Source organism: Dasypus novemcinctus, chromosome 5, assembly GCF_030445035.2.
Source record: "Dasypus novemcinctus isolate mDasNov1 chromosome 5, mDasNov1.1.hap2, whole genome shotgun sequence".
NCBI lineage: Eukaryota > Metazoa > Chordata > Mammalia > Cingulata > Dasypodidae > Dasypus > Dasypus novemcinctus.
The window spans coordinates 48622578-48638161 of NC_080677.1; positions in this window are offsets into that span (position 1 = coordinate 48622578).

The window sequence follows — 15584 nt, forward strand, 5'->3', positions numbered from 1 at the left end:
ATCATAGAATGAGTTAGGTAATGCTCCCTTCTCTTCAATTTTTTGGAAGACTTTGAGCAGGATTGATATTAGTTCTTTCAGAATGATTGGTAGACTTCATCTGTGAAGTCATCTGGTCCCAGCTTTTCTTGGTTGGGAAGTGTTTGATGACTGTTCGATCTCACCACTTGTGATTGCTCTGTTGAGTTCTTCTATTTCTTCTTTTGTTAATGAAGTTTGCTTGTGTGTTTTTAGAAATTTGCCATTTCATCTAAATTGTCCATCTTATTGGTATACAATTTTACACAGTATCCTCTTATGATACTCTTATATCCATGAGGTAAGTTTCAATATCCACCCAATTCTGAATTTATTTATTACCATCTTCTTTTTTTTTTTTTTTTTTTTTGGTTAGTCAAGCTAAGGGATTGTCAATTTTATCAATCTTCTCAAATAATCAGCTTTTGGTTTAGTTAATTCTTTACAGTATTTTTGTTTGTTTTTTATTGATTTCTCTTCCCTTCCCTGCCCCACATCCCCAGTTGTCTGCTCTCTGTGTCTATTCTCTGTGCATTCTTCTGTGTCCACTTATATTCTTGTCAACAGCACCCAGAATCTGTGTCTCTTTTTGTTGTATCATCTTGCCGCGTCAGCTTTCCATGTGTGCGGTGCCGTTCCTAGGCAGGCTGCACTTTTTTCGCACTGGGCAGCTCTCCTTTCAGGGCGTACTCCTTACACATGGGGATTCCCTACGTGGGGGATACCCCTATGTGGCATGGCACTCCTTGCGTGCATCAGTACTGCGTGTGGGCCAACTCATCACACTTGTCAGGAGGCCAGGGTTTGAACCTTAGACCTCCCATATAGTAGGTGGACACCATATCCTTTGGGTCAAATCCATTTCCCTATAGCATTTTTTATTCTCAATTTCATTTAATTCTGCTCTAATCTTTGTTATTTCCTTCCTTCTGCTTGCTTTGGGATTAGTTGTGTTTTTTGTTTGTTTCCTTTTTTGTTTTTTTTGTTTTCAATTCCTCCAGGTGTGCAGTTAAGTCTTTGATTTTAGCCCCTTCTTCTTTTTTTAATGTAGATTATTAGGGCTATAAATTTCCCTTTCAACACTAAAATAAATAAATAAAATAAATCTTTAGGGAAAAAAGGAGAAAAGAAAATAAAACAAAAACAAAAAACCTCCAATTAAGTTCCCTCAGCTCTCCCCATGGGTAACCCTGTTCTCCCCTACCCTGAGCAGGCTGGACACAGGCTCACTGTGGAATCACTCCTCAGTAGCTTCCATCACCACCAGAGCCAGCTGCATGGCCCCTCCTCCCACAAGATTTGCTGGGCAGTTTTCCTCTCCCCCTGGGCCTGCTGGTATGATTCCTTCTTCTCTGGGGCCAGCTGGGTGGGTCCCTTTTTCCTCAGGGCCACCTGGGACCCCTCGCTCTTCAAATGTCCTCTCCTGTCACCCCTGTGACACACTGACTTCTCTTATGGCCAGAAAGACTGCCTGTCTTCCCACATATTCTAAAAGAAGAGCACAGCCTGCTGTTTCCTCCTCCACCATCTTGGATTGAATTGTTTTTTGATTCTCTCTGAATTGTTTTTTGATTCTCTATTTCATTATTTTCTACTCATCATTTAGATTAGTTTTCTCTTCTTTTTTCTAGATGTTCCAGCTGTGCAAATTTTGAGCTATAGATTTAACCAGGAATCACGACACAACTGGACAGAAGTAGTTCAAGGACAATCCACTCACGCTAGTTGACAAATAACAAACGTGGGCTGATATCACCTTTTTGGAGGATAAAGAGAGGAAAATTATTCCATATATTTTATAAATTATTGCTGAACAAGGAAAGGAGATGATGTCTGACAAGTTCAAAAGAAATGCTTCTTTTTATAAATGACTTATCAAGAAAAAATATGGTATAGTTTGGAATTCTCAATAGAAAACAATAAAACTTTCTCTCTTAAGAAGGAATTAATAGTGCATAGAATATGCAGAAAGACAAAAATGGGAATGAGTAAAAGATTGAGGGGAAAGAAAGAAAAATCCAAAACTAGATTAAATGCACACTGGAAAAAGTACAAAGTAGAATTACTGCATAGGAAATCAATTTATGAAATAAGGAAACAGGGAACAAGAGAAACCATCCCAAATGCAATGAAATAAGATGAGAGGAAATATGATTTATTTGGAAGACAAGAGAATGGAAAAACATTATGTGGATACTTAGCGCTATTGAAGAGTGCTAAGAAATGTACATTCAATGTGATCAAAGGAGAGAAAAAAATTCTACTAGGCTAAAACACCTGTTCATTCACATTTTAAGGAGCTTCTGAATTTTAGACAATCTATAAAACATACTCCAAATCTAGATATGTTGTGGACAATTTCTGAATTGCAAAGATTAGGAAAAGTTCCTGCATGTTTCAAAGGAGTAAAGGCAGGCTACCTGTGAAGACACAAATCTAGGCTGGTATCTGATTTCTCTCCTGCAATATTAAATGGCAGGAAATGATAGAGTAATGAATATAACTTTTTAATAAAAATATTGTGATCTGTTCAAGAATAATAAAGAAGGCAAAAATATTTGAAATGAGGGACCTGTTTAGAAAATCTGAGATATAAGAAAAATTATTCAATAATGAAGAAAAATAATGGAAATAAGAACTGTCAATCAGTTCAAAAATTTCATTCATTTATCAAAAATTATTTTTGTGAAGAGATATGAGGAATAAATCACAGTATAATAACAACATTTGGGTTCAACATTGCAAATATATTAATTTGGTCTGGAAAGAATATATCTTTGCCCAATATTTTCTTAATGGTGCAAAGCAAAAGATGACATGTAATCCTTTAACATATTATCAAGAGAAATATTGGAGAAACAAAACATTTTGAGAAACTTAAAAAGATGAGAGTATAATAATTTAAAAGAGAATATAGTCTTTAAAACAATAGGCAAATAATAAAACATTTACCAAATATATTAGGATAAACAATATAAACAGAAAGCACAAAGCCAAAGTTCATGTGTGTGTGTGTGTGTGTATATATATATATAAAATAAAAAATATTTATAAAAATATTTGTAAAAAATAACAAAGATAATCATAAATTCTAAATCTATTCAATGCACAAGATATATACCTAAAACAAAGTGCTACTACATGGTAATAAATCAAGGATGGAGTAATTTATATAAAGAATGATAATAAACAGTAAATTAGGATATTCTTCTAGGAAAGAGGGACCCTCATAAAGTTGAACTTTGAGCTAGGAACCCAAAGGTCTACACCAGGAAATAAGGGTGTGCAGCAAATTTAACAACCATCTTAATTTCTGATTGGATTAAGGTCATTTGGAATTTCTGGTCCCCTAGTACTCTGCTTGAAACAAACTTAAATTCTCTAATGGGAAAGGTATTGTCATCTAGCTCTCAATTTATTTTTCTGCTTTTGGATAAGTATTCCTTAAAGTGAGGTAAATTTTTGTAGTGGAATGTCTTTTTTATATTTATCAGTCTGTACTCTTCCCCTTATATTTTATTATATATATTTACTATATATAAATACAGATTTATTATATATATTTATTTTATACATAGAGAGAGAGAGTTATGATGCAGATATAGATGAGATGGTATAGTTATATAGATAGAGCTATATCATGCAATTAATTAGGACATTAGGATATGATGATGAGATAATTGTTAAAAGTTAGAATGGGTTACTATGTTTTATTATATTAAATAATTCAGTAACAATAACTAATTTTCCCCACTATCATCACTCAGTGGTATGAGCTTTGGAAAAACAAGGGTGGGGGAGAAGGAAGGCTGGCGTTTATCAACATATAGGTGGTAATAAAAACATGAAATTGAAAAATGAAAATGAGCACATTTTCCAGAGGTAGAATACAGAGTAAGAAAAGGACTGAGATATTATCTCTCCCAATCAAGCAATATGTTCCTTCTTAAGTAACTCTAATTTCTTGATTATTTACAGGATGAATCTAAACAATTTTTTTCAGAAAAACTGTCGAAGCCAATTTGCTATTTCAACTTATTATCTGTGTTGAATAACCTGCCTCGATTTTTATCTGATTAGGGAGGGGCTTTCAATAAAGTAGGTTTCTTAATAAAAAGATTTTAATTTTCAAAGTAATTCCCTGCTAGTCCCTGCTGAGAAGCACATTTATTTTTCTGAATTTTCATATTGCATGACTGAATATGACTGCTGGTTTTCTTATTTTTCAGATTTCAAATAGCTTACCATGAACCTTAGAAATAATAATAACCTGCTTTATCGGTGCTACCTCTTAGATTTTTATGTTACTTGTGTTTTATGTGTGTAAACTGAAAAAGAATCTATTAATCTTCCCATTCCAACCCATTTCTATTAAACCGTCTCCCCATGATGTGCCCTATTTAATCATAAAGCTTGTGGTGCCAAAACAGTCAAGTCAAAGAAATGAGAGAAGAGTGAAAAATGTAATTCACAATACTCATTTCTATACCACCTTATCAGTCTACGTCTAAAGACCCACTAGGGTCCACTTGTTGAAACAATACGCACTTTATGTTTGCTATATGGCCATTAAAACTTCTCTCTATGTGCTTAGGTATCTGTTGGAAATAGTACTTGTCACTCTGGTTCCCTTTTAACTTTTGTCATTGTCTGGGAGAAAACACTGTTAAGTGGAAACAGCTACCCAAATTGCCATTGGAGGCCCATTTTCAAGATTTCTTCCTTGAGGAAAAGAAACTATAGCAAGTGTCATTTACTCCAGGAATTTATGCCATGAAGAACAAAATGTCAACAGTGAAATTAGGTGACAAGATAAAGTGTGGCAAACTCCTGAAGTACTAGAACAAGAGAAGTCACAGCATGCTTTTACATAAATTTATTTTTCTTTTATTAGAAATGGAGAATTCCAGAAAACTGTTTTTATAATTTTATTAGAAACATCAAGTCAATAAATGCCATTGAAATACTAATCGCTTGCTCATTTGATATTCATAATCATTAATATGATGTACACAGGAGGTTAAGTGAAAACTTATTTAGTAAAAATAATAGATTGGCAACCTGTCAGTGGACCTTACTTTGGAATATGTGCTCCCCAATGTAACAGAGTTAGACTCATTTTTAATTTCCCTACATATGACTCTTCAGATCTTTTTATTTGAACCTATAATTAGTGCTATACTCCTTAAATCTATATCACAGAGACTTAAATCTCAGGTCTGCTCATAGGCTGGTTGAGACCTGAATCTCACCAGTTGCAGCCAACACCATCTCTCCAGTTCATAGGCCTCGCCCAGGAAAACTAACAAAAGGATGATGATGGGCAATGCCCATCCCCAAAAAACAGAGAGTTTCTACAACTGCAAGCAAGCCATGGGATCTAACCCACCTCTCCATTAGAAACAGAGTGGGCATCGCCATCCCCAAATCCTCAAGATTGAGGAGTGAACGGACATGAGAGGGGAATGCAGCTATGGACTTAAGTAGACATTATTATTCTAGCAACGGAAAAACGTGTAACATTGATATAAAGGCAGTGGCTAACAGAAGTTCTGAGGGGAGGGAGAGGGAAGAATAGGTGTAACATGGGATATTTTGGGGACACTGGAATTGTCCTGCATGAAATTGCAATGACAGATACAGGCCATTTAACATTTTGTCAAAACCTATAAAATTGTGCGGGGCAAAGTGTAAACTATAATGTAAACTATAGTCCATGGTTAGTAGCAATGCTTCAATAGGTGTGAATCAATTGTAACAAATGTATCACACTAATGAAAGCTGTTAATGGGGGGAAGTGTGGGACGGGAGTGGGTGGGGTAAATGGGAATCCCCTATATTTTTGATGTAGCATTTATGTAACCTAAAGCTTCTTTAAAAATAAAAATTAAAAAATCATAACCAATAGAGAAAATTTGTGATATTGAATCAACTCAAGATTTATAAACTTGTTTAAAATAATACATAAGGTAATAACCAAATATATTTTATATATCTAAAACCCTTTTTTCAATGCTATAACATCCATTTTCTTATTACCATATTAGCTAATTTTATGGTGGTGTTCCTATGTTTCTTTTTAAAAATCTCTCTATTTTGTCTTTTTAAAATGCTGTCATATATATACAAATTATATAATTTATTTAAAACTAGATGCAAAACAGCCAACATGATTAATGTGCTCATTGATTCATTGAAAGTAAAAGACATAACAATGGTGGCTGGCTGGAGCAGTGAATTATTGAAGACTGCTAATGTTTGTAAGCTTTCTAGGCCAGATGGTACAACAAAAAATTGGGGAAAGAAAAAACAAATCAAAGATGTGAGCTTTGTTTTATTCTTATTTGTTAATGTAATTAGAAGAATACAAATTACAAATGATTAAGTACTGATTGAATTTACCTGATCACCATTTATTGGCGACTTTGTTTTTCATCCAGATATAGTGGTTAGGTTGAGTTGAAAAAAAGCAGGAAAAAGTAAAGTATTCACAATTACCTCTTTTCTAAAATGAAATTATTATTTAGGACTATTCAAATTACGGTAATATCTCAACATGGAGTCTAAAAAAGTTGTAGGAGTGTCATCTTAACACTTTGTATTGGTGTTAATAAACTACTGAAATTTAGACATAAATGATGGCTGAACTAATTGAAAATAGCTCTTTTAAGATTTCATTTGACTTGTAGTCTAGCAAAGGAGCACTGACCTGAGATTCAGATTATCACAATTTTGCTCTCCAAATGTGCTATGGAATGAATCAATCACTACGCTATTAAACATATTATCAAATTATTTATTGAATAGATATTGAATATTCCTAAAAATTTTAGAAAGAAGATATACTATTATATAAAGATTAGAAAGTCAAGGCTTTAATTAACATTGTACCTTGAATATTTAATATTAGAATATACCACAGGTGCCTTGTTTATGTAAAACCAGTGTGGTTTGTTTTAATATGAAATTTAATTTTAATAATAACATTTGTAACATTAATAATAAGGTGCATTTTGGAAAGCAAGGTTTTTAATGCTCATTGATGTGTTCTAATGAGTTTTGTATTTTAAATAAATTTCTTTAGTATATCTCATTTTGACATCATCTAACACTTATTATTTGGAGGAAAGATAAATACGAAGGCAATAGTAAATTTTACTAAGACTTTGAGATTCTGAAGATGAAGTAGTATCAAAATAGAAGGTGACACTCCTGGCATACATAAATATGCAGTGCTAATTAAGTTGTGGTCTACTGGTTCCCATATGGTTTGCTTGGCTGCCATGACCACTGTTCTGTTATCTCCAGGGCTTTCAAGGAGACATGAAAAAAGTGGAGGCCCATGTGCCCATGGCCTAATTAGAATTGGACAGAGCCTAAGGAAAAAATTAAACATTTTATTTCTTTTTCCCTTATGTCAAATTATTTTTAAACGCTGTATCGAGTGGAACATCAAATGTTTCTTCTACACTCAAATATCTTTGCTCATTAGTAAAAATAATTTAACTCAATATGTAGTGATAGAGGACTTATTATGTACAATGTCTTGTGCCAGAAAATGGGGAAAACTGTGATTCCTCTTTGCAAAGGGATTCTAAAAAAAATAGGAAGTATAGGTATGAGAACAAATAATTATTATAGGTATAAGCTAGATCATAGCTGTTTTCAAAGCAGTCATATTTGCCTAGGAGAGTCAAGTAATGAATGGAACGATTCAATGAATATTTAATTCCACATCTGTTTGTTGTCTCCAGGGTCCTAGGTAAATCGTTAGCCATTGGTAATACATCAATATTTCAAGCAAGTGAAAATGCCTTGGATAATGGTTGGAGGAAGAAATAAAAATAAGCAAATGCCTAATTATTAGATGAGGTACATCCTATTTTTTTAATGAATGTGTCATCCTAAATTTTAATACTATTAGCCTTTATCCATCAAATCAAAGGTAATTTTTTGAGATGAAACATAAAAGACAATATCACTTGATACTCTGCCAAAAACTAGCATTGACAATCACTGTTTAAATTATAGGGCACAGAACCCATGATTTATATGCTCTAAATGATTGATTTTTTAATAGATGCTACATTACTATGGAATATATAGTCTTTCCTTACAGAATGATACAAATCATTTTTGTGAATGTTGTTTTGAAACTTCCATAAAAGATGTTGCACAGATATTCATAAATATTATAATTTTACCTTATGAAATCATAGCCATAAATGTTGACCCAGTATTCTATTTCATTTGTAACTCCTACAAATTCTATACTAAAACTCATAATAATATATCCTCTTCTGCTTTGCCCTTCTTCCTTTTGTATCTATATGTACACCTTTAGTCAATTACAAGTTACTTAGTACTGACCTATGTAGCATTAAATAAGCTTGTACTACTATTCATAATTTATGAGTTTTAAATTATATCTGCTGATATATTTTTAACTGACGAATCTAAGAGGCAATAAAATGAATGTACTTACATTACCTCCATCTTTCTACATTCTTCCCCTTTTAATTTTTTCTATCTCTGTGAGTTCTATTTTATTTTCCTTGTCACCGTATAGGACTTGCACTTGTTTCAAGGTTATGGGAACATAATATTGTTAAATAGATTTAGTGTTCACTTATATTCCTATTGCTTTACACTTCCCAGTAATCTGTTAGTTGACTCAAATTGATTTTTCAGGAAATGTTTATGAAAACATTATTCCCTAACTTAATGCATACTTAAAATTCTTAATTTAGGAATTTGTGGAAATTGCTCCACTATATTTGGGCAATGAAGGTTGATATGAAGATGTCAGAGTATATTAAAATCCCCTCTTATATGTTGCTTTGCCTTTTTTGCCTGGAATTTTCAAATGATAGTTTCTCTGACTTTAAACACCAGTAACTTTAAGATATTTTCAGCATTGAATATTGTGGGCCTGTTTAGATCAACCTTTTCTGCCAAACTGCATTCAAATCCACTTGTATTTTAAGAATATATTAGTGTGCGTATGTGTGTGGGGGGGTTTATTTAGCAAAAAATATAAATATGTTCTATTCTTCATTCTTTATTTTCTTCATCAGAAACCTCCTCTTTGAATGTCCTCTAATGTATTTCCATCTTGCTCTTTCCAAGTTTTCCTTAAATTCTGTGGTGCTTTAATCTTAACTCTACATTTCCTCTGAGCTCTTTCAACTGACATTTTATCTCCTCCTGTTTTCTCACCGTCTCTTCCCTAAATTCCTATATGTTTGTTTGGAGCTCTGATTCATGAAAGTCATATCTTTATCCAATTTTGTAAATTTATGGAGAAATGACTAAATTTTGATCTATTCCTTGTACACCTTCTTCTTCCCCATGCCTCTTTTTTTCGGCAGTAAATGTTCCTCATCTGCCACTTTTTTTTCTTGTGTATTTTTTAATAGATACTATAGGCTCTAGACTGGCTATATCCATCAAAGAAATGACTTTTCATGTTTAAATTCTGGAGGAGCTAGGAAAATTTTCCTGCCTAGGAGAAATTTTTAATGCTGTAGGCTTTTTTGCTTATATTTGTTTAAGAGCATTTTAGGCCAATAGATACATGCACCTGGAGTTTTGTACACAATAAAATGTTTCCTTCTTCCTAATGTCACAGGGCCAGAATGTTATTACATGTTGCTTAAGTGTGTGCTCCCATCCCCAGCCTATGCATCCCATTACTGCTACTGAAAGTAGGAATTTAGATTTTGCACTAGATTTGATTTGTGCTCTTTTGCTTATTCTCTGGTTTAGATGTATCATAGCTAGCATCTACATTTCTGTATATTACTCTTTTTGGGGGTATCAGTAATTTTCAAAAAGACAAAGGGTAATTTGTCATACCACTATTTTCACAAAGGAAGTTCTTTGAATATTATTTAATTCAATTTTGATGGTAGTGCAAGGTAAATTTGGCTCTAATTATCCTACTGGGAGACCATTTAGTATGGTGAGTTGAGAATATGGGATTTGGAAACCAGCTGCTCAGAAGTGAACTCCAGCTCTGCCTCTTATTCTTTGTGTGTTTGAGATAATTACTTTATATGGCCTCAGTTTTTGTATCTATAGACTATAGTAATAAATAGCTCCTTATTAGAGTTGATGAGGACATGAAATAAGTTCTATCTGTAAAGTACTCAAGATTACAGCCTAGCACATGGCAGATGATATTCACCATTATTATTCTTAAGAAAACATAAACATTATATTTATAGACTAAAGTGGACATTATTTACTATAGATGAACTATTATTCCAGCAATGGAAGAACCCTTATCATTGATACAAAGGTAGTGGCCGCCAGAGTTTCTGAGGGATGAGAGGGAAGGATAGGTGTAATATGGGGGCATTTTCGGGACATTGGAGTTGTCCTGCATGACACTGCAGTGGCAGATACAGGCCATTGCATATTTTGACATAACCTACAAAATTGTGCAGGACGAGTGTAAACTATAATGTAAGTTGTCATCCACGGCTGGTAGCAATGCTTCAATATGTATTCATCACTTTTAACAAATATACAACACTAATGAAGGATGCTGTTAATGTTTGAAAGTGTGGGACAAAAAGAGTGGGGTATACAAGAATCCCTTATATTTTCTATGTAACTTTTATGTAATCTAAATCTCCTTTAAAAATTAAAAAATTAAAAAAATAAAAGATTAATATGAACATTTTCAACATTCCTAATATGATGCATGAAAAAGAAATATGAGAAAATATTCATTAAAATTTAAAACTATCAATGTTTATATTCATGTTTATACATTAAAATATTTTATATTCTACAAAAAATTGGATTTATATGAATAAAATCTCATGCAATTAAAAAAATACTATATTGTAAAATTTCTAAAAAAGGAAGTCATTCAAAAATATAGACTTGCATACACCTGAAATTTCATTTTTCTTTAAGATAAAATAACTGCATATTCTAGGTGACTAAGAGAGAAGTCATTGTGTTCACTAACTTAATATTTTTTCATTTATCAGTAATGGGTCTTAATCTGAAAAATAGGATCTATTTTCAGAAATAAAATATTTAACATTTTGTCTATAGAGCATTTCAATGTTAAATTGCTTTCATTTATCTTTAATTTTCATGCAACAAAATCTAATTCCCAGAGTTTTCTTGATTATCAAAAGATCTTGATATTAGCTTCAAATTCAAGTAGTAATGAGAATTTTTCACTAAAATTATAGTATAAGTAAATGGATGTTTATATCAGTTGGTTCTCCATCTAGCATAATTTTAATTAACCAGATTACTTCATTGAATTTTTTCAAATTATTCCAATTTTACATTTATTTAATTTTTAGGAACTGTTAGGTCTGCTTGAAATAGGCAAAAGTACTTATCTTTCCCTGGAAATCATCCATATATTTGCAGACAATTGTCACACTTTACTTTTGCCTTAGTCATTATTCAGTAAAACATTCCTCTCTTAATTCCATTAAGATTACTCATATGTCAATCCTTTATTCATTCTTAATGTTCTTCTTTGAATCTCCACAATTATTTTAATCTTTCCAGTAAAGAGAAACCATGAAGAGAAAATAAAGAGAGAAATAAAGTTTTATAAATCACATAGCCCCAATCTTTTATAACTTCTTGGAGTGCAATAAAATATTCCTGAAAAGGCCAAGAGGGTAAATACCTCCTTATCCCTGGGCCTTCAGTAGAGAATATATCCCAGAGTATCTGGTGAGGGGGCTGTTTTATCTTCATGCACCTAGGCTTAGAACTGTAATTGCCAGGTTTGTTTCAGAATCAATGAGCCATCCTAGAAATGTATAATTAATTGAAAAAAATAGTGGGATAAAATTCCTATTTTGCAAACTTGCTGGAAGAACAATCAACAGTGAAACCTGATTTCTTACTAATACTGGAAGGTGCTTTTATATTTGGGTACTTTATATGACAGTATTGAAATTCAGTGTCCTTGTGAAATTAGCTCATCTCATTATCTAATATCATGTATTCTGATTCTTTTACCTTTCTTTAGCACAAAATTATATATATTTATATGAAATGTTTTATATTTTATGTCAAAAGTAAGCTACACAAATCTTTTTAAGCCTCAAGTCCTGTTAGTACTAGATCAGAGGGGGAAAAGACTCAATATCTTTGAAGAAAAAGTGAACAGCTATGTTGAAAGTATGGTCCCCAATATGGAAAAAAAAAATTAGTAGAACTGGTAATTTTCACCTCTTAGTTTCTGTGGCTGATTTCATAGTGAACATGAAATCAGTGCAGGTCCAGAATCATAAGAACATTGACCATGTCCCAGACCAGGAATTTTCTGTTCTCAGACAGAGGCTATTATAAATCTTAATGGCTTTCACCCAATGCACATACATTTGATTGGAGGAAGAGTAGTTTAATATTGATGGTTTTCAAACTTGCCTAACATGAATGAAGAACATATGTTATGATGATTAAGCAGTACTGTTTATGAGATGCATTCAGAAAGTGGACACAGTGCTGGTGTACCTCCTTTTGTCTTGCAGGGACTGAACTGGACCTTATACCCTGCAAAAAGTGCTCTGTGTCCACTTTCTGAAGGCATGTGGTAGTTTCAGAGCCACCTTGATAAACCATGATGATAATGCATTCTCAGTCTTCATAGAAATCACTTAATTTTGCCTGTTTGCTCACCTTCAACCACAACCAATTTATCTAGTCTACTCATTTACCATTCCCTCACAGAAATCACGCTCTAGCTGAACTTGCTGAATAGCTGAGCCAAAACCCCGTTTGGTCATAGATGAAGAACCTCAATCAAATGACTGACAGTCACATAATTTCTACACTGTTTAAACAATGCAGTGTCTGAAAAAAATCTATGACTAATATGTGATGATACTGTTCCTTTTGAATGTTCCCTTTGCTCTTTTCTGTTGCTACCTAGTTGTAATTGTTGCATATTACAAAGACACAGTCTGATAGATACATTCCTATTGGTTTTGTTGTTGTTTTTTTAAATTTTTTTTGGTAAAAGCACATTTGAAAATTATGGAACCAAGGTGCCTAGTTATAGAAAATAAATCAATCAATTAGAATTGAAAATTATTGATTAAACTTTATTATTATTATAAAAGGTCATAAAAAGATATTAGATGCTTTGGAAATAATTTAAGAACAGAATAGAATTAAATCGGTTCTGCAGGTAGTTTTTGTTTGGCGATAAAAAGGCTCTCTCTCTCTCACTTTGTAGAAGACACTAAATCCCACAGTGCATGCTAACCTGTGTTTTGTTAGCCCTTGATGCCCAGAAGAATCATTGTGTTCAGTAACTGAAGTCTCGCACACCCTTGCTCCTGTTTACCCCTGCCGTGTGCCACAGATGGAATAAATGGACCTGCAATTCCTGAGGGTTTTAAAAAATTCACTGTCATAGTTTAGAAATTGTAGCTGCATCATTGACTTCCTCCTATAACAAGCTGGCTTAGAGTAGCATCCTAGATGTAAAGCCACATGGAGTAAACCCATAGCTTTGCTTAAAATCCTTTTTATGGATTGTTAATCACCAAGGCAGAGGATATAATGGATTGAAAATATTTACTAGACTTGCATTTCTATATACAGTTGTGCCTAGATAATTTAATCAATGTTTGCCAGACAATTTCTCCCAGAGTTTACTAATTCTGAATTTAAATAAGAAAAAAATAGAAAAGCATTATGCAATACAGTGGTTTTGACTGTTGCCTGTTAAGTAAAACAGTTTTATTTATGACATAGTATGTGAAAACTGCAAAAACAGACTTAATATGATCCATTAACTGCATACAATTGTATGTTTAGTTTAAAAGAATTGTACCCACCTAAATGTTCATTGAAATTTTTCCCGTGGGAAAGCAGGAAATTGACAATTCCGTGCAAAAAAAAAGCAGAGAAGTGAAATGAAGTGAATGAAAATTGTATGGAAAAGAATGTCACAGTTTTGTTTATAATGTTACACTTGGCTAATGAGCAGAATATTCATTTCAAATACACGTAAATGTACCACATCTAATTAACATAAATCTATCTCACAGAGAAGCTCCTTCTCCCCAAAGCATCTATTGCTTTATTTAATACATTAAGTTTGCCTGGTAAGAAACCTTTACTGGGGTTATTTATGCAGCTGATGTTACCAATTTGTATGTCATTTTATCAAGTTTGTTTCTACACCTAATATCTGTCTTGAAAACACACAGCCTCAAACACAAAGCAGCTGTGAAAATGAATCCAGTAGGGAAACTCTGGATGAGGAAACAAAAGACCCTAACAATTAGCCACATGTAAAAACATTTACCAGTGATGATGATTAAAATGAGTTCTTTAGGGAGAAGCCTATTTTTATAAAGACTCATTAAGATAAAATCAATGTTGGGAATAGATTGTTAGAATAAACTCTACTCTCTCCACAAAAGAAAAGAAACTTTATACTGGAAAAGATAAAAATCCATGTGACTTTTATGTTGTACCACAATATAAGGGAACAAAATAGTATGAGGGTAAGGTTCAAATATCAAATGCAAATAAATTTGAAGACACTCAAACTGCTATAGTAGCCTGTGAGACACAGCCTAAATATTTAACAATCTCGTTTCTAAATCTGTAGAGAAATCAAAATGCCAAATTGAAGGCCCATACAATGGGTGTCTTGAATAATACGTTAGAACCAATTACCACCACTTTGTAGCGATATAGCAGTACATGTGCTGCATGAGTAAGGAAAAGTAAGGTTCATTTGTGCTAGTAATCTGTCCTTAAACTCTGGCCACTTATTTAAAGTGTACTGCAGAATAATAGAGGTATAATTGCTATTTTTACAAAGCTTCTTCAAATGGAAAGAAAAGAAAGACTGTAATTATGACCTGGGATACTCTGGGTTAAGGCTGTGAGGGGTAAGATAATTGTGGGAGCAGTGAGACTTTTATGTCCCTTCCAAAGGCACCAGAACATGGTGTAGAAAACCCCTGGAATCACTGGTTTTGACTATAAATTTAGACTCCTTGAACATTTGGGGGATGGGTGGGAAAGTATATGAACTTTAGGATGTTTGTCCAATATTCCCACGTATCCATAAAACCAACTGAATTTTATCACCTGTAAATTCACTAAGCCCTTCCTTTTTGGTAAATACATACATTCTTGCTTAGAAAGACATGGATTTGGAAAATGATATGTAAACTCATGGGCAGCTTAAAATTAGAATGGTCTATGATAACTGACGAAAGCTTCAAAATGAGCTTTTGAGGGAAGTGGCTATGGCTCAATCAGTTGGGCTCCCATCTACCATATGGGAGGCCCTGGGTTTGCATCCCAGGGCCTCCTTGTGAAAGCAGGTTCGCCTGCATGCCACAGAGTGCTGCTGGCCCACACGCGCTGCAGAGATCTGACTCAGCAAGGTGATGCAACAAAAAGGAAGATAAGTAAAAACACAGAAGAGTGCACAGCAAATGGACACAGAGAGCAGACAGCAAGAAAGCCACAAGGGGGTGGGATAAAAAAAAATTTTTTTAAATGACCTTTTGAATCTTTTGAGCAGAAGTCTTCAGATACAA